Source organism: Panthera onca, chromosome C2 (assembly GCF_046562875.1).
Source record: "Panthera onca isolate mPanOnc1 chromosome C2, mPanOnc1 haplotype 2, whole genome shotgun sequence".
Taxonomy (NCBI): Eukaryota; Metazoa; Chordata; class Mammalia; order Carnivora; family Felidae; genus Panthera; species Panthera onca.
Window position 1 is genome coordinate 114455132 of NC_138347.1, and position 20901 is coordinate 114476032.

General features: G+C 36.3%; 1 protein-coding gene and 1 pseudogene across 6 annotated transcripts in view; one reads left to right on the forward strand and one right to left on the reverse strand.

The window, feature by feature from the left end:
- The window catches only part of RNF13 (ring finger protein 13), a 163056-nt gene that overhangs the window by 72500 nt on the left and 69655 nt on the right, over window positions 1-20901 (reverse strand). The gene's annotated exons all lie outside the window — the stretch shown is intronic.
- Window positions 18818-19729, forward strand: LOC132683230 (GTP-binding nuclear protein Ran pseudogene; annotated as a pseudogene).

Genomic DNA, 20901 nt, shown 5'->3' on the forward strand with positions numbered 1-20901 from the left:
AAAGAAAGGAATGACTCTGAGCACACTAAATCTGAGAGGTAGCAAGGTTTCTATATATAGAATTTATATTAGATATTATATGTTTAGATAAAACAGATTAAGACGAGATAAAAATTTAAAGATTTTCAACATTAATTCACTCATTCATTCAACAAATATTTGAAATAAATCTACCCACCTGGTGTTAAAAATAAATAATTACCCTATCAAAATAACACCAGCATTCTTCACAAAGCTAGAACAAATAAGCCTAAAATTTGCATGGAACCAGATAAGACCCCGAATAGCCAGAGCAATCTTGAAAAAGAAAACCAAAGCAGGAGGCATCACAATCCCGGACTTCAAGCTGTAATCATCAAGACAGTATGGTATTGACGTAATAACAGACACTCAGATCAATGGAACAGATTAGAGAACCCAGAAATGGACCCACAAACCTATGGCCAACTAATCTTTGACAAAGTAGGAAGGACTATCCAATGGAATAAAGACAGTCTCTTCAGCAAGTGGTGATGGGAAAACTGGACAGCGATATGCAGAAGAATGAACCTGGACCACTTTCTTAACTGTACACAAAAATAAACTCAAAATGGACGAAAGACCTAAATGTAAGACAGGAAGCCACCAAAATCCTCAAGGAGAAATCAGGCAAAAACTTCTTTGGTCTTGGCCACAGCAACTTCTTACTCAACACGTCTCCAGAGGCAAGGGAACCAAAAGCAAAAATGAACTACTGGGACCTCATCAAAATAAAAAGCTTCTGCACAGCGAAGGAAACAATCAGCAAAACTAAAAGGCAACCAGCAGAATGGGAGAAGATATTTGCAAATGACATATCAGATAAAGGGTTAGCATACAAAATCTATAAAGAACTTACCAAACTCAACACCCAAAAAACAAATAATCCAGTGAAGAAATGGGCAAAAGACATGAAAAGACACTTCTCCCAAGAAGACATCCAGATGGCCAACCGACACATGAAAAAATGCTCCACATCACTCATCATCAGGGAAATACAAATCAAAACCACAATGAGATACCACCTCACACCTGTCAGAATGGCTAACATTAACAATTCAGGCAACAACAGATGTTGGCTAGGATGCAGAGAAAGAGGATCTCTTTTGCCCTGCTAGTGGGAATGCAAGCTGGTGCAGCCACTCTGGAAAACAGTATGGAGGTTCCTCAAAAAATTAAAAATAGAACTATCCTATGACCCAGAAATTTCACTACTGGGTATTCATCCAAGGGATACAGGTATGCTGTTTCGAAGGGACACGTGCACCCCAATGTTTATAGCAGCACTATCAACAATAGCCAAAGTATAGGAAGAGCCCAAATGTCCATGAATGGATAAATGGATAAAGAACATGTGGTACATATATACAATGGAGTATTACTTGGCAATCAAAAAGAATGAAATCTTGGCATTTGGAACTACGTGGATGGAACTGGAGGGTATTATGCTAAGTGAAATTAGTCAGTCAGAGAAAGACAAATATCATATGACTTCATTCATATGAGATAAAACAGATGAACATAAGGGAAGGGAAGCAAAAATAATATAAAAACAGGAAGGGGGAAAAAACATGAGACTCTTAAATATGGAGAAAAAAACAGAGGGTTACTGGAGAGGTTGTGGGAGGGGGGATGGGCTAAATGGGTAGCGGGCATTAGGGAATCTACTCCTGAAATCATTGTTGCACTATATGCTAACTAATTTGGATGTAAATTAAAACAGTAAAATTAAAAAATTAATAAATAAATAAATAAACTTGTAATAAAATGTAACCCATTCACAGTTTTACATTTCCTACGGTCTTCAAACCCCTTTAACATCTATACGTGAACTAAGTGTACTTTGTTTTTCCTCTTAGAGGAGACACTACAAAGAAGCAGACCTGTGTATATCTCTAAGCTATATACCTGCAAGAATTGTAAAAATTCAACAGAGCTGACTTTCCTTCATGGGAAAGGACCTTGAAAAGAACTCAATTATTGTATCAGATAGCAGTCCAGATGGTCATGTAAAATAAGAGACACTTGTAACAACAGTATTTTTTTTAATCTGAAATGCATTTCAAATAAAAGACTCAAGTCTTTATCTGAACTATAGTATTCTTTTTGCATGAAGAATAATTTGTAACACTTGAACAACAGGGAAAAGGTGAGCTCAAAACCAAGATTACTTCAGAAAGACAGGTAATATTCCATGAATACCATACACTTATCTCATTGTAGCTGCCCAGTGTTTCTGAGAACATCTGCCTTCAAGTGATGGACAAAAGATATTTGATTCAAAATGGTAGTCAATTTTAAATATATTCTCTAATTTTTATGATAATACAACCTTAAGTTTAGTTGATTATTTCAACATTTTATTCTAAATGTAAAAAGGTGATTTATTTTAACTAGGAAGCTGAAAGAATGTACTGAAATATGTCAGAGTGAGTAATTCATTCAGAATAAAAATACGATTTAGAGGGAAATTTCCAGGATGTTACAATTTTATTTACTAAAACAAGCAAAGTGATAATAGAAATTTTAAAATATGTAATAAATATAGGGAAAACTCTACTCCCCTGGCTTCGGTATAAATATAAAAAATATATCTATCTCGAGATGCATTGTAAGCGCTTGACTACTAGGAAGAGAACGCCTAAATTTTCTTGAACTCCCATTTAATCATATGATACCTTCAGTGACTTTAAAGCATCTTTTATTTTCCTTTGGCTCTCAATCTACTTTCCTGCCCAAGAATGAACTTGAGTTCACATTTTAAATAGATACTTTAAAACATTTCTACATTAATAGTGTTGTCTACAAAAAACATAATTAACATCATATTTTCTGGTGAAACACTAAATGTCTTCTGAGTAACAGCAACAAGGGAAAGATATTCACTCACACCACATCTATTCAGCATTGTACTGAAAGTCTGGCCAATGAAATAAGGAAGATGGAGGGCACAGGGCAGTGGGGGTGGGGAAGAGAGAAGAAAAGTGATTACAAAGATCACAAAGGAAGGTGCTCTTAATTTGCAAATTGATATAATCAACCTGATGAATTAATAAAAGGCTACAAGAGGAAACAACTGAGTTTAGAATTCTATATCCAGCTTAAACTCTTCCTTCAAAAATAAAGATGAAATTAAGATATTTCCAGATCAACAAAAACTGAGAGAATTTGTGTCAGTAGACCTACAAGAAATATTTTTAAAACTCCTTCAGGCTGAGATGAATGAAGAGTAGTCAATAATTTGAATCTACAGGGGCACCTGGGTGGCTCAGTCGGTTAAGCATCTGACTTTGGCTCAGGTCATGATCTCACAGCTTGTGAGTTTGAGCCCCGCATCAGGCTCTGTGCTGACAGCTCAGAGCCTAGAGCCTGCTTGGATTCTGTGTCTCCCTCTCTCTCTGTCCCTCCCCTGCTCGCATGCTCTCTCTCTCTCTCTCAAAAATAAATAAATATTAAAAAAAAATTTTTTTAATTAAAAAAATAATTTGAATCTACACAAAATAAACAGCATCAGTAAATGTAACTATGTAGGTAATATGAAAGCAGTATAAAGACATTTTTATTTGTAACTCTTTTCTTCTCCTATTTGTTTTAGAAGACAGCTGCTAAAAAAATAATGTCTTAATGGACTTATATAAAGATACAATTTATATGACAATAATAGTACAATAGCATGATAGAGGAGGTAGGGAATAAAGGTATATTGAACCAAAATTTTTATATACTATTTAAACTGACTTAGTATTAATCTGAACTACATTGTTTTAATTTAAAATGTTAACTGCAATACCAGGACAATCACTATGAAAATAATTTAAACATATATAGAAGAAACAATAAGGAACTTAATAAGGCATGCTAGAAAATCCCATTTAACACAAAAGAAGGCAGGTATTGAAAAAATAAAAAAGACATGAGTGAGAGAAAACAAATTATGTGGCAGAGGTAAAGCCTATTTTATAAGTAGTTACATTAAAGGTAAACAGACTGAATATTCCAATAAAACACCAGAGAATGACAGAATGGATTAAAAAACATGTTCCATCTATGTGCTTTCTATAAGAGAATCAAACTTTAAACAATTCAAGGACACATATAGGTTGAAAATGAAAGGAAAAAAAAAAGATGTATCTTGCAAACAGTACAAAACTTAAAGATAAAAATTCTTATTAAGACAAAGACATTTTATAATGTTTTCCATCAGGAAGATACAGGCACTATAAAAGTATATACACTTAAATAGAGTTCCAAAATATACGAAGCAGAAACAGAGAAAAGTGAAGGGAGAAACACACTATCTTCTAATGGATAGAAGAACTAGTCAGAAGATAACAAAGAAATGGAAGACTTGAACAAAACTATAAACCAGCTACACCTTACAGACCTCTATAAAACATTCTAGTCAACAATAAACATTCTTCTCAAGTGCATATTCTCCAGGGTAGACCCGATGTTAGGCCATTAAATAATCTTCCATAACTTTAAAAGTACTAAAATCATACAAAGTTCTCCAAACACAATGAAGTTAGAAATCAATATTAGACGGAAATTTGAGAAATTCACAGATATGTCAAAATTAGACAACACAGCCTGAATAACCCATGAGTCAAAAAAGAAATCACCAGGGAAATTGTAAAATACTTTGAGATGATGAAAACAAAACATATCAAAACTTATGCAATGCAGCTAACACTGTGCATTTGACAAAATCAACACACTTTCATGATAAAAACCCTCAATAAATATCAAAACAGTATGGTACCGGCACAAAAATAGACACATAGATCAATGGAAAAAAATAGAAAGCCCAGAAATAAACCCCACACTTAGACGGCCAATTAATCTACAACAAAGGAGGCAAGAATATACAATGGGAAAAAGATGGTCTCTTTAACAAATGGTGTTGGGAAAATGGTCAACTACATGCAAAAGAATGAATATGGACTACTTCTTATACCATCCACAAAAATAAACTCAAAATGGATTAAAAATCTAAATGTGAGACCTGAAACCACAGAACTCCTAGAAACAAACAGAGGCAGTCATCTCTGACATTGGCCTTAGTGACATTTTCCTAGATATGTCTCCTCAGACAAGGGAAACAAAAAAGCAAAAATAAACTACTGGGACTACACCAAAATAAAAAGCTTTTGCAGAGTAAAACAAATCATTAACAAAACAAAAAGGCAACCTACTGAGTGGGAGAAGATATTTGGAAATGATTTATCTGGTAAGAGGTTAATATCCAAAATATACAAAGTATACAACTCAACACCAAAATATCTGTTGATGAGGATGTGGAGAAAAAGGAACCCCAGGTTACCGCTGGTGGGAATATAAATTAGTGCAGCCACTGTGGAAAGCAGTATAGAGGTTCCTCAAAAATTAAAAATAGAAATACCCCATAACCCAGTAATTCTACTACCGGTATTTACCTAAACAAAACAAAAACACTAATTCAAAAAGATATATGCACCCCCATGTTTACTGCTGCATTATTTACAATACCCAAGACACAGAAGCAACTTAAGCGTCCACTGATAGAAGAATGGATAAAGAAAATGTGGTGGATGTGCGCGCGTGCACACACACACACGCATACACACACACACACAATGTAGGATTACTCAGTCATAAAAAAGAATGAGATCTTGCCATCTGCGGGACAATATGGATGGACCTAGAGGTATTATGCTAAGGGAAATAAGTCAGACAAAGGCAAATACCAAAAGATTTCATTTATGTGTGAAATCTAAAAACCAAAACAAAGCAGAAACGGCGCAAGTACAAACAGGAAACTGGGGTTGCCAGAGGGGAAGAGGATGAGGGCAAAAAGGGGTGAAGGGGAGTGGCAGGTACCAGCTTCCAGTTACGGGAAAAAAAAAAGTCACAGGGATGAAAAGTAGAGCATAGGGAATACAGTCGATGGTATTGTAATACCGTTGTATGGTGACAGACGGTAGCTATGCTTGTGGTGAGTATAGTGTAACACATAGAGTTGTTAAATCACCATGTTGTACACCTGAAACTAATGTAACATTATGTGTTAACTACACTTCAGTTAAAGAAAATGGAAGAAAAAGGATAATCTTCAACAAATGGTGCTGGAACAATTAAATATCCATATGCAAAAAAATGAAATAAAAAATAATTTTGACGTATCCCTTGTACCAAATTCAAATGACAACTAAAAATGAACCACTTAGACCTAAATTTAAAACATTAAAACTACAAAATTCCTAGAAGACAATATAAGGGGAAACCTTTGTGACCTTAGGAAGGCAATTTTTTTTTTTATATATAACACCAAAAGTACATTCATAAAAAGATAATTAGGTTTCATCAATATTAAGAATTTCTTCTCTTCAAAAGGCATGTCAGGAAAAAAGCCATAGGCTAGAAGAAAATGTTTGTACTATGCATATCTGATAAAAACAAAAAACTTGATTAACTTTTTAGAATTCATTTTGATGATTATTCTAGTAATGACAGCAAAAGACTAAAGAGACTCTCTACCAAGAAGGCACACTGGTGGCAAATACACATGTGAAAAGTGCTCAGAAAAAAACTGATGAATGCATGAATGAATGAATGAATGAATGAGTGAATGATAGGGTCTGGCTTTCCTGAAGGCATCTGCTACTTGATTAACTGTTTAGAATTCATTTTGATGATTACTCTAGTGATGAGAGCAAGTGAAAGAATTCTAGTGCAAACATACATACTAAAGCAAGATAAAAATAAGTTGTAAATATCTCTATCTTCGGACCCTTCTAGTAGGACAAATCACTTTTAAAGTGTTGGCTACATTAGGATAAACACAGTAAAGTAGGGCTGCTTCTTATGGTATTTCTTAATAAAAGATGATGGTATCATGCCAAGTTCATCTGAGTCAAACAATTTGGGGGGGAACCAATTTTATTTGGTCCGTGTCCTCAGCTTTCTAAAGATCTGCCCTGATGCAGGGGTGGATTTTAGACCATTCAGTTAAGACTGCAAAAATGACAAATTCCATAAAAAGCTCTTATCTCAATTAGGCCTTTGATAGGTACTCAGGGAGTTCAAGATAATACTACTAGACAAAGAGAGTGCAGATAGACATCCATCAATGACTAACAAGAACATGTGTCTCCACCTCACCACCTTGGCTATAGTAAGAGTTCCTGCTTTGTTTCAAGGCTAACAATTTATTTCCTCAGCTCTCCTCATTTGCAGAAAGTATCTAAGAATTAAAAGTTGCTATTATCTTCTTTTCATAAAGACTTTATTAGATGATCTTTGGAGGCCTCCGAGATTTTATGCTTCTCCCTTCATCTCTATTATTTCATACTTTAAATTTTGATTTGCAACCCATCTTAGGGCAGAATAAAAATCTTCACTAGTCTCATTCAGACATTTTTTTCCTCTACTTGTTTTTTACTTTCTCCTGAAGTAGAGTAGAGGCTACTGACCTGTTCCTCAGCCAGTTCCAAAGTATATCAGTTTGTTTTAAACTGTTTAGGGAATTTAAACGGTGGTCAGACCCTTTGTATTTACTCATATGCTCTCAGTACTATCATGAGAGCCTACTAAATAAAGTTCCAGGAGATGATCTGGCTACTGAATACAGCTTAGACTACGAGATGATAAAATTACATATACTCAGCGGAAGTTCATTCAGCAAGTGCCACAGCTAGGTAGTACTTGCTAGAGAGTTTGGAGGTGGGGTCCTTACCACTGCTGCTCTTGGGAGAGCAGGTTAAGTCCAAAGTTGCATGGTAAAAGAGGCCACCCTCCAAAGATGGGGTCCTTAATGACTACTAGGTATCGAAGTTCAATAATTTAGTGACTGTGGTTCACTAGGAAGGATATAAGTTGTTGCACCACGAATTCTAGCTATTGGTGCACTGCCTATCAAAGCTGTGGACCTTAAAGTAAAGAGCAGGTGTGCACAAATTCCACTGGAAGCATCACCACACTTCATTCAGTTTCACTACAGGGAGGATGATCAGGTTAGGACATATGAATTAAAGGACATATCTTTTTAAGTACAATAAATGGAGACAAACGTAAAGGAGCTAAATTTGGCTTCTGTTATTGGTAATAAGAAATAAGTTTCTTGGCCACACACATGCTAGCTAACCTTATCTCATGCTCTCACATATAGAAGTTTCCTGGAAGTGAATTCCTAGTTCCCTGATTTGCAGCGAGTAGAATTCAGCAGGCCCCACGGGCACTAGTTCAGGTAGGATTTCTTCACTGCTGGTACGATGTTCAGCTCCCCTATCAGAAATGTGGAGATAATGCTAGAATCTATGAAACACCAATTCCTACTGTAGCCATTATGCTTAATATATGATAGCTGGAATTAAGTCTCCTGATTTTTTTGTAAACACTTCAGTGCCAGCATGGGGGCAGGCCTTGAAAAAGTAATGATCTCATCTTTTCATGATATTGTTCATATAAATGATACCACTGAATTTTTAAAAAATTGACATAGAAGAACTTCCCCATCCTGATAAAGAACTTCTTGGTAAAAACTTTAATTATCAGAAAACTAAACCTGGTATCATCTAGAAAAACAGAGATCTGATAAAATAAACTGACATTTAGGGTATTTTGAATGTAAGATTGTATGTTCCTTAAGGAAAGGAACTACCTTATTTGTATATATTTCAAGCCTAGAAGAAGCCCTCTCACATAAACATTTGTTTAATCAAACTAAATCACAACCAAGGTAAAGGTCTATCCAGCCCTACCCAGCAAGACATACGCCACAAAAATAAAAGTTCCTTATCTCTGTACTTAAACTTAGTTCCCCTGGAAATATATGCCAAAAATTTTACTTCAGTCATCATGGATAAAAATGTTCCTAAAATATTTTGCATTTTCCCAACTTTCTCAGTAAAAGGTACCCGATATGATTTGACCTTTTCCAGTGACCTGGGGATCATTATGAAATATGCTTTCTCAAACCCCAGCTGGTTTTTCTCCTTAATGTTAAGTGTCATATGTCACTTCCTCTCTCTCTCTAGTCATTAGTAGTAGGCTACTAGTAGTCATTCCAGCCTTTCCCCACCCTTAATTCTTTTCGGTGGTACAGAAACAAAAAGGTAACCCTGATAAGTATCCAATTCTTTAAAAAAAAAAAAAAAAAAAATCAAGTACATACAAGTTCCAAGAAAAATTGTCAAGAAAAGCATGTGGTTTTAATGCTGAAACGTTGTGACATTTATTATGGTGATGCAAAGGCACGCTTCCTCTCTTATTTCAGGTTATATTTTAAGAGTGTTGACCTTTTGACAAATGGTAAATGTTTAGGCTTGGAGATAAGTTGAATTTATTTGTTTCGTTAGAAAATATTTTTGGTAGGGCTGGTAAAATCTGTGTCCGCATGCAAAGCCATACTTGTTTCAAGAATAGCAGAAAACAGAAGCTAGAATCCTTGGGAACTTTAAAAATTAAAGATTTTATGTTACATTCCAGTAGCAGCATTTTATTTTAAACAAAATTTTTAATGTTTTTTTAAATTTTTTAACATAATTTACTTTATTTTTTAATTTTTTTTTAACATTTACCTATTTTTGAGAGACAGAGAGACACAGAGCATGAACAGGGGAGGCGCAGAGAGAGAGGGAGACACAGAAACTGAAGCAGGCTCCAGGCTCTGCTGATAGCACAGAGCCCGACGCGGGGCTTGAACCCCTTGAACTGTGAGATCATGACCTGAGCTGAAGTCGGACACTTAACTGACTGAGCCACGCCGGTGCCTCTTTAACATAATTTATTGTCAAGTTAGCTAACTACAGTGTATACAGTGGGCTCTTTGATTCAGGAGTAGATTCCGGTAATTCATCACTTACATACAACACCCAGTGCTGATCCCAATAAGCGCCCTCCTCAATGCCCATCTCCCATTTTCCCTTGCCTTCCACTCCCCATCAACCTTCCGGTTGTTTTCTGTATTTAAGAATCTCTTATGTTTTTGCATCCCTCTCTGTAACTATTTTTTTCTCCTTCCCTTCCCCCATGGTCTTCTGTTAAGTTTCTCAAATTCCATATGTGAGTGAAAACATGTATCAGTCTTTCTCTGACTGACTTATTTCACTTAGCGTAATACCCTCCAGTTCTATCCATGTTGCTGCAAATGGTAGGATTTCATTCTTTTTTCATTGCTTAATAGTATTCCAGCGTGTGTGTGTGTGTACACACCACATCTTCTTTATGCATTCGTCATTCGATGGACATTTGGTCTCTTTCCATAATTTGGCTGTTATTAGCACTGCTATAAACGTTGGGGTACCTGTGCCCCTATGAATCAGCACTCCTGTATCCTCTGGATAAATTCCTAACAGTGCTATTGTTGGGTCGTAGGGTAATTCTATTTTTTTTCTTAAATGTTTATTTATTTTTGAGAGGGAGAGAGAGAGAGAGAGAGGGAGAGAAGGAGAGAGAGAGAGAGAGAGAGAGAGAGAGAGAGAGAGAGAGAGGCAGGCAGTGCGAGCGGGGAAGGGACAGAAAGAGAGGGAAACACAGAATCCGAAGCAGGCTCCAGACTCTGAGCTGTCAGCACAGAGCCTGATGTGGGGCTTGAACCCGTGAACCGTGAGATCACGACCCGAGCTGAAATTGGACACTTAACCGACAGCCACCCAGGCACCCCTAGGGTAATTCTATTTTTAATTTTGAGGAACCTCCACACTGTTTTTCAGAGTGGCTGTACCAGTTTGCATTCCCACCAACAGTGCAAGAGGGTTCCTCTTTGTCCACATCCTTGCCAACATCTGTTGTGTCCTGAGTTGTTAATTTTAGCCCCACTGGCAGCATTTTAAAGTCAATCTTTGTTTTGGTACATGCAAAAGCAATTTTTCAATATTGAGGGGAGTAAAAATTGTGGGTAGTAAAATAATTTAGCAGACTTAGGTGAACTTTTTTTTTTAATAAAAAGAAATTTCATATACCAGAGTATTATAGGCAGTATAGGTGAATACTATTTCATCAAACTTTACTATAGGATATGTGTTGTTTATGTATCAGGGCATAAGCAAAAATAAATTTCTTATTGTGGATTTGGCTGTAATTTCTTATAGTCAAAAAAGTTTGAAACTGGGGTGCCTGGGTGGCCCAGTTGGTTAAATGATAGACTCCTGATTTCAGCTCAGGTCATGATCTCATGGTCCTGAGATCCAGGCCCCATCTGCATAGGGGCTCTGTGCTGAGTGTGATACATGCTTAAGATTCTCTCACCCTCTCCCTCTGCCCCTCCCCAACTCCCTTCATATGCATGTACTCCCTCTCTCAAAAAAAAAGTTTGAAACCTACTTATTATAATGAGTTCTTCATGTTCTGTACAATATCTGCAACAGAAAAGAAATTTGTGCTTTTCATTACAATATTATTCTGCAACACACCATCACCAAATGAAAGTCATTAGTTCATAGGTCTCTAAATTGTACTGCTTCCAATGAAGTTTTAATATTGTATCTGGGAAATGATTAGTACAATAAATTAAAACTAAAAAGAATCCTTTTTTTCTTAGAGACATTAAGAAAACCCAAAATAAACCATTATGTGCAGCTATTTCTAATGTTGCTACTAATTTAAAGATGCTTTTTCAAAAAAAAACTTCTAGGGAGGTGCCTGGGTGGCTCAGTCAGTTAAGCATCCAACTCTTGATTTGGGCTCAGGTCATGATCTCACAATCGGTGAGATCGAGCCCTGCACTGGGCTCTGCACTGTCAGTGGAAGCCTACTTGGGATCCTCTCTCCTTCCCTCTCTCTCTGCCCCTCCCCTGCTCTCTCTCACTCTCTCTCAAAATAAATAAATAAAATTAAAAAAAAAACTTTTAGGGGTGCCTGGGTGGCTTAGTTGGTTGAGCGTCCAACTCTTGATTTCAGCTCAAGTTGTGATCTCGAGGTCCATGGGTTTGAGCCCCACATGGGGCTCTGCAGTAGCAGTGTGGAGCCTGCTTGGGAGTCTCTCTCTCTGCCTCTACCCCACTCATGGGCATGTGCTCTCTCTCAAAATAAGTGAATATTTTAAAAATATAATAAAAATAAAATTAAAAATTAAAGATGTTACTTTGTAACAAACTTTACCAGTTAAAATTAACTACATCATTTAAAAGTTGCCTAATAAGTTTGTAGAAGTGCAATTTAATAGAGGTATCCCATAAGTTTATGGATAACTATTCTCTAGTTACATATGCATATTAAAATGCATGTTAAAATGAAAAATCTGATCATAATTCATATTTTTTGGATACTGCTGGGATTCATATTCTAATCAAATCTTAATTATTTCTCATCCTAACGAGAAGCTCCCATTCAACCCACCCACCACTGTAAATAAAGCTTGTTGAAAGAACTTTTTGTTTTATAAAAAAAACAACTCTCTGAACTTGCTATCAGCCAACTAGGAATTCCCAAGTAGTGACAGACTTGTACTACAATTGAAATGTAACTGAGGGAACAGTTTTACAGTGAGCATCTTGGTGCTTAGCGCCACCCAGTGGCAGACCTCTGAGTATATGCCCTTCCTTTACTGCTTGCTCATTTTGGTGTTCCAGGTATTGTAACAAAAAGCTCAGTACACAGAACTGAATAAAACACAGGCTCTCCTCCCAAGAAGCTGAAGTGAGAAAGTATCCAGGGTTTCTTTAGGCTAGAATCAAGCTAGGGAGAAATAATAATATATAGAAGAAAAAAAAAAAAGAATCTACAGTAAAGAAAAAAGAAACACACAGTACTTTGGGGGTTTGGTCTGGCCTTAGCAAAGAACTGTTTTCATCACAAGCTTTTTCAAATACAAGACAGAAAATGAGCAGCTTTAACAAGCAATCACTTTGTGGTACACTTAACATCACTTTATTAAAACATTTGAAATTACTATAAAAAATATTCCAAACAGGAAGCTCCCTCATGAAGATCAGATATCAATATGAGTTTAATATGATCGGGAGATGAAATAAAACCTAAAAAACAAAAAATTTACCATGGAGCCTTTAATGAAGTTTGACTAATTAGCATCAGTAAGTAACATTTCTCTCTCAAACTTGAGTAGGGAGTACTCAGATATTCGTTATCATAGCACACTATGTATGCATACATACGTTATGAATTCTTTTTCTGTGTATGCTAGTTTCAGAACACAAAAAGGTAAAAAGTCAAAACAAAAAAAGAAAACAATTTCTAACACACATCCTCGGTGGTTCTGGAACCTGGCCTCTTCTGACCATGCTGGCTAGACCCAGGGTGTTGGCAATTCTAGCGTAATCTGAAACAATTCGAGCTTCACTTTATGATCCAACCTCCATGAGACCTCTAAGGAAAATGTAGAAAATGCAGAAAACGTAGTCTAACTCTCCTTCCAAGTGCCAACTGAAAAAATTCTCTGGAAAACTCGTTTTCTTTTCTTTTAGAATTGTCAACACAAAGCAACAATAACTCAACCATCAGCCTGGTACAAACTACTCTTTCTCTCAACTTAGATGTCTAACACAGGAGAAAAAATTCTTTTCTCTAAAAGGGAAAGAGATGAGGTAAAGAAATTAATGGGAGACACAGAGAATAGAGATAGTTCTCAAAACTCGACCATGACCTTCCTTTTTCATCTAAAGAAGTAAGAAGAAATTAAGAAGCAGAATCTCCTTCTCAAATGATCAAAGCAATGCAGATGAGAATGGAGCAGCGCAAGTGGCTCCAGATGAGAATGTAAAAACTTAACTCTACCTATAGAATAAAAATGCCTAGAGATGTTACAACAGGGAACGATCAACAGTTGAAATAAGATCCAGAACCGTAGCAAGCAATCCCGCCAAGATCAAATCCCATTCCAACCCCATTTTTTCCCACACGTTATTTTAGGATCACTACACCGTCATGTTGGGAAAAGCTACTCCACAGAAGGCGGTACTAGGGCTCTGATGATGTTTCACTCTCATTAAGAGTTCATGGATATAATCCATCTTGCTCTCTTCCTCTAGATACCAGCTTTCCTCCCTATCTAGACAGACTTGTGTGTCTGAATAATCTGATTATCTTGACTTTGAAGCAAAAGAATGTGTGGGGAAGAGATTTGTAAATAAAGTAATGGGCATTACATGTTTCATTAGGTTAGGGTAAAGTAAATGTAATTTGCTATTTTTCAGTTTTCTTTCACTGAATATTACTTCCCTAGTAAAAGAAGAATATTTTATTGTTTTAATATTGTGTAAATGTTATAAAGGAAATATAAATGTATATAAAGGAAACTAATTATTAAAATGCAGATATTTTTATCAATTAAAGTGTAGAGGAAACAAATGAATAATTTAATGAACACACAAAGCTGTTTGAACCATATATAGGTAAAAATGTTTCCATACCCCAAATATCCTTGAAAACATTCCTTTTGTAGAGTATGTTAAACATGATTCTGAAGTACATTAATAACAAATGCTATAAGTGACTTTGTAGGAAAATAGAAAAGAGTAGGAAAAAATTAAATAATAATATGAAGCAACTTTGAGATAATTTTGTTTAATTTCCACTCAAGGTCATATCTACTTGCTTGGTACTACACAAATAAAAGTGAAATTGTGGGGGTGCCTGGGTGGCTCAGCCGGTTAAGCATCCGACTTTGGCTCAGGACATGATCTGCCGGTTTGTGAGTTGGAGCCCCGTGTCAGGCTCTGTGCTGACAGCTCGGAGCCTGGAGCCTGCTTCTGATTCTGTCTCCCTCTCTCACTGCCCCTCCCCCACCTGCGCTCTTTGTCTCTCAGAAATGAATAAACGTTAAAATATTTTTTTTCTTTTAAGTGAAATTGTGGGAATCCCATGTAATGTATCAGCCTGGAGTCCTGAAAAAGGTAACGAAAGGTAAACCTAGAAAGGAAGACTAGGGGATTATTTTATAACAAAATTTCATCCAAAAAATGGTATGTCTGTTTATTATAAGATCATCCAAGTAACCTAAAAATGTTAGTGGTAATTTTTTTTTTTTAATTTTTCAGAAAACATGGGGATCTCGAGAAAAATGTTTATGGGATAAATGAGTATCTAGATTTAGAAATACTTCCAAGAACATTAAGTGAAGTGAACATGGACCCAATAGAAGGTTCCAATAATACTGTTTATTCTTTAATCCATTTAAAGTATAAGCCCTTAAAGTGTTCTAAATTAGTTCATTCAGCAAATACTTACTGAGCATCCACCAAGTGCCATGCAATGTATTAGACACTAAAACTACAGAACCTAAAACATTATCTTTTCCCTTTACAAAGATTAAATCTATAAAAGAAACAGTGATTAAATGGGATTAAGTAATATATTGAAGAAGAAGTGATCTATTCAACCTTAGAGAAAATTGGGAAAGGGTTCAGATTACTTCATATCTTAGAGCTAAAATAAAGTCAGGCTGTCCAGACAGACAAGCAGAGACAAGGACACGGTAAAAACCAGACAGAAAGGGAGAGACTGCTCAACACATATACGGACTTGTGAACTATTGAAGAGTAAGGTAATAGGGCAGGCAAAGTACAGATGTGACTTGAGAGAAAGGCAGGAGTCAGGTCAAGGGGGTTTGCATGACACCTAAGTTTTATACAAGTCACATTCCAACAGAAGATGAGTACCAACGTATTCCTTATCATCTACAACCCTAACGCAACTTGATCCATGTCAGGAAAAAAAACAAAAAAACAAAACATAGAGGGAGTAACTAAGTTCTTTCAGTTTCATGAAAACTGGCCTATATGGCTTTGTAGCTGCATTGTTCAAAAATAATCATGAGAGCATAAAATGGTAATAAAATTCAGAAGTACATGCATTGCACCATATCTGTTTACCAAGCTTGTCTAGAGTTCAATTAAAATAATTATTTGATAGAACTACCCTATGACCCAGCAATAGCACTGCTAGGAATTGACCCAAGGGATACAGGAGTACTGATGCATAGGGGCACTTGTACCCCAATGTTTATAGCAGCACTCTCAACAATAGCCAAATTATGGAAAGAGCCTAAATGTCCATCAACTGATGAATGGATAAAGAAACTGTGGTTTATATACACAATGGAGTACTACGTGGCAATGAGAAAGAATGAAATATGGCCCTTTGTAGCAACGTGGATGGAACTGAAGAGTGTGATGTAAGTGAAATAAGCCATACAGAGAAAGACAGATACCATATGGTTTCACTCTTATGTGGATCCTGAGAAACTTAACAGAAACCCATGGGGGAGGGGTAGGAAAAAAAAAAAAAGAGGTTAGAGTGGGAGAGAGCCAAAGTATAAGAGACTCTTAAAAACTGAGAACAAACTGAGGGTTGATGGGGGGGTGGGAGGGAGGAGAGGGTAGGTGATGGGCATTGAAGGGAGCATCTTTTGGGATGAGCACTGGGTGTTGTATGGAAACTAATTTGACAATAAATTTCATATAATAAAAAAAATTAAATAAAATAAATATTTGAAGAAATTGCTGACTTAGTATTAAAACCATACGATGAAAATATCTAGGACTTCCAGGACAATGAACAGACTTCTGATAACTAATCTTTATTTGGCTATAAACACAGAAATTTGTGTCATTCTGAAAATTTCTGTTTTATGTGATTATTTTAATGTTCTTGAAATAACCAGATATTTTTACAAATTAAAAAAAAAGTCATATTTTCTTTCTTTTTTTTTAAGTCATATTTTCCACTGGGATGCCAATTCAAGTCGTCTGAGAACTCTCTGCCTCAGGACGTTACAAAGTCATTTTTCTAATTAAACGATTTAATAACGCCTTAATTTATTTACCAGAGCCATCAATGTTTTTTAACTTCAAATACTCACCAAAAAACTAGCATTTCCAAACAATTACATTTTGTCACAGTAAAGAACAGCATTGTACAAAGATAAACAAAATAACATTGTTTTGCTTTTCCTCTAAAGAGCTGTATCTTTCAGAGCATACAGTTTTTGTCAGTGTGAGTAAAAGTGATTGTTTTCAGAATAAGCAGCTGGCGGGTAATCAACCGTTCTTACTAGCACTCTGGATATTTCACATATCCAAATACTAATTCTGAGTACAGGTTTTGCTGCATTTCTTTAGAGCAAGACAAATTTAAAGGCTCGGATGTGCTTCTCTCAACAGAGGACAAAAAATTAAAACAGTGCTCTCTTTAATTTAGAATGTGGCAAACAATGTAATTTGCTACCTTCCAAAAATTGTTAACTACATTTCTGCATTCTTATCGGCTATCTCTGAGTCACAAAGCACTTGGGATCGTTTGTATAGAAAAAAACCTGCCTTTTTTTTTTTTTAATTGTAGTTTTGTTTTTTTAATTGTAATTTTTTTTAATGTTTAATTCACTTTATCATTGACTTCTAAGGAAGAAGTAAATCTAGGTTTCTTATAGTACAATACTCATCTTCAAAAAAAAATCTAAAGAATTCCAAAACGTAAACCCTAGTGTATCCACAGTACCAAGATACCACCACCACAATTACTAAAAGATCTTGATGAAATTTTACTTCTTCTTTCACTTCTGCTATCTACAATAGAAAGGGTTCCTCCGAGGAAAGCTTTGTAAGATACAGCTCATTCTCATTTGTCTGTGATAATTTGGGTATCGTGTCTGATAAGTGGCGTGACAAAAAATACAACCTTGCAGCTACTATCAATTCCAGCATTCTGTATGGGGCTGAATTAAGCACTTCCAGTACTTGGTTCCAGAATGCTACATCAGGAATAAGGAGGTGAGTTATTTTTCTATTTTCTTAAGTCAATGTATTCATACAAAATTGTGGATATATATGAATGAACCCTGATTTTATACAAAGAGCTATTTATTTTCAATTCAGAAAAGTACTAGAACATACATTCTAAGTGATTAGGCTCTATAACATACCTAATAAAAAACTATATATAACCATCAATTGGGAAGCCTAGAAAATACAGGCAAAGATTTTTGATCAGAAGATTATAGCTAATAGAGCTAATAGCCTATCAACCAATGACCACCCTTAGAAAGGAAATGCTCTTTGGGATGACATTCCAGTTATTTTTCCAGTAAGTGTGATGGCTTTATCCTTACCTATTTAACACTACCTTGACAGGTGATACATATTTCTTATGAAACTTATATTTTATACATTAGTCATATGGCATGACTAAACTGTCCTTTATAAACCATATTAGAAGTTTCACAATCAACTGTCACTGAGTTACTGCATCACAGTGTAACTTATCAGCTAATAATTTAGTTTCTGAAAGGTCAGTGTGATGTTTAGTTTTATGTGTCAACTAGATGGGGCTAAGACTTGCCAGAGAGCTGGTAAAACAGTATTTTGGAGTATGTCTGTGCAGGGGTTTCTGAAAGAGATTAGCGTTTGATTCAGTAGACTAAGTAAACAAAGATCCACCACTCTTAATCAACGTGTGTGGGCATTATCCAATTTGTTGAGTGCCCAAACAGATGAAAAGGTAAAGGGAAGGCAAATCCTCTCTCTCTTCCTGATATCCACCTTCTCCAGCCCTCAGACATCAGAGCTCTTGGTTCTTGGACCTTTTGATTCCAGGACTTTACACCATTGGCTCCCTTGGTTCTGAGGCCTTGGGACTCAACACTGAATTATACCACTGGTTGTCCTAGTTCTCCAGCTTGCAAACAGCAAGCTGTGAAAAACTTCGAGGCCTAATACAGTTAGCATCTTTGACATCTTTATCCTTATTCTGTTTTACACCAATGGTAAAAAGTGTAAAACATCAACGGCTAATTCCTGTCGCTTATTTACTCTGTGCAAGGCACTAACTGATAAGCATTTCACATTGATTATTTCATTTGATCTTCATAACAATCCTAGGATGTAGGGAACATTATAATTCCTATTTTACAGATAAAGGAATTGAGGCACACAGAAGTAAAACAGCTTGCCCAAGATCACACCACTAATGAGCAATAAAAAATAGCATCCAGGTCAGATGGGCTGGAGACGCTTCTGGAAATAATAGCACAATGGCTGCCCAAGAAGAATTCCAAGTCCAGTCCAAACTTGAATTGGCTGGCGAAGGTGGCAAAGGAAAAATGATGTTCGTGAAACATCATCTGATGGGCGAATGTGAGCAGTACATAGCCACCTTGGGTGTTGAGGTCCATCCCCTCGCGTTCCATACCAACAGAGGACCTATTAAGTTCAAGGTATGGGATATGGCTAGTCAGGAGAAATTTGGTAGGCTGAGAGATGGCTATTACATCCAACCTCGGTGTGCCATCACAATGTCTGATGTAACATCAAGGGTTACTTACAAGAATGTGCCTAACTGGCATAGAGGTCTGGTATGAGTATGTGAAAACATCCCCATTGTGCTATGTGGCAACAAAGTGGACATTATGGACAGGAAAGTTAAGGCAAAATCTATTGTCTTCCACTGAAAGAAGAACCTTCAGCACTGTGACATTTCTGCCAAAAGGTAACTACAACTTTGAAAAGCCCTTCCTCTGGGTTTCTAGAAAACTAATCAGAGACCCTAACTTGGAGTTTGTCAAGCTTCTCTCCCAGGTGAGGATGATGACGTATGAGAAAGTGCAGCTGGACCCCAGCATCGTAAGTCTGGTTTCATAGGCACCTGCCCTGTGACGTCAGTGGTGCAGGGTGTTGCCACTTTATTGTACAGCTGAGCAGAACATATGCTTCATCTCTGGGATGCTGAAGGAAATGAATGGGCTTCGGAGTGAATGTGGCAGTTTAAAAAACACCTTCATATTTTGAACCTGCATATTTATCTGTTTTGGAATGCAGTTGTTTCCTGAATTTCAAATAAAAGACTGCTGTAGTCACATCACAGTATCCAGTGGTGAAATCTCATTTGTCACTGTCATTCCCATTCGTTTTTGTTTAAAATCAGAATAAAGTTATTTCAAATGAGAAAAAAAAAAGGGGGGGGGGTGTATTCAAATGTATGCAGTCTGTTTCCAGACTTTAATTAAAATCAATGTGTCTATCCTGTAAACTGAGGTCTCATATTTTTGTTGTTGTTGTTAAGTTTATTTATTTATTTGGGGAGGGAGAGAGAGACAGAAAAAGAGAGGGAGAGAGAGAATCCCAAGCTGGTTCCACACTGTGAGCACAGAGCCCAATGTGGGGCTCGGATTCACGAATCTTGAGATCACAACCTGAGCCAAAGTCAGACACACTTAACTGACTGAGTCACCCAGGCACCCCCGAGGCCTCATATTTTTCATAACTAAGACAAGACAGAAACCATTAGGAACAACATGAATAAGGAGTCATTAGCTTTAAATGGCTATAATAAATACTCTGTTGTTTATTTGTGAAGAAAAGATAACAGAGTTAAAAAAAAAAAAACTTGTACAATAAACTAGGACCTTATTCATTAAAACTATGTCTACATGGTGAGGTATAATGAAAAAAATTTTAACATTTTTCTAAGATGAGAATCAATTTAAACATTTTTACATGTACGTGTTTTTAAAAAATGCATTATACACCTAAGCAGAAGCCTTACCACTACACTACACAGTTTAGCAAAACTTTATTGCTCATCTACTATGCACTCCGATACAAATTAGGTAACTATACGTGAACTCTAAACACGGTAAGCTCATATAAATGAAATATATATAATAAAAAATAATAATGTGAATAAAGAGTAAGGGAGCTATTTACAAAGTGGAAGAGTGGCACATTGGGCTGGAATGATTCATTCTGCCAGAGAGGGCACAAAGAAAAGTAAGCCTTCCAGAAAAGATAACATCCTCAGCTAGCACTTAAACGTCATCTTGGCCAGAGATCTTGAACAGAGAAAATAGTATGTATAAATAGGCACAAAGGTGTAGTTAGCATTGTATGACAAGTCAAGAGACTTCAAGGAGATGGTATGGTTGCAGAATAAAATTCAAGGCAGGAAGCAGGAAGA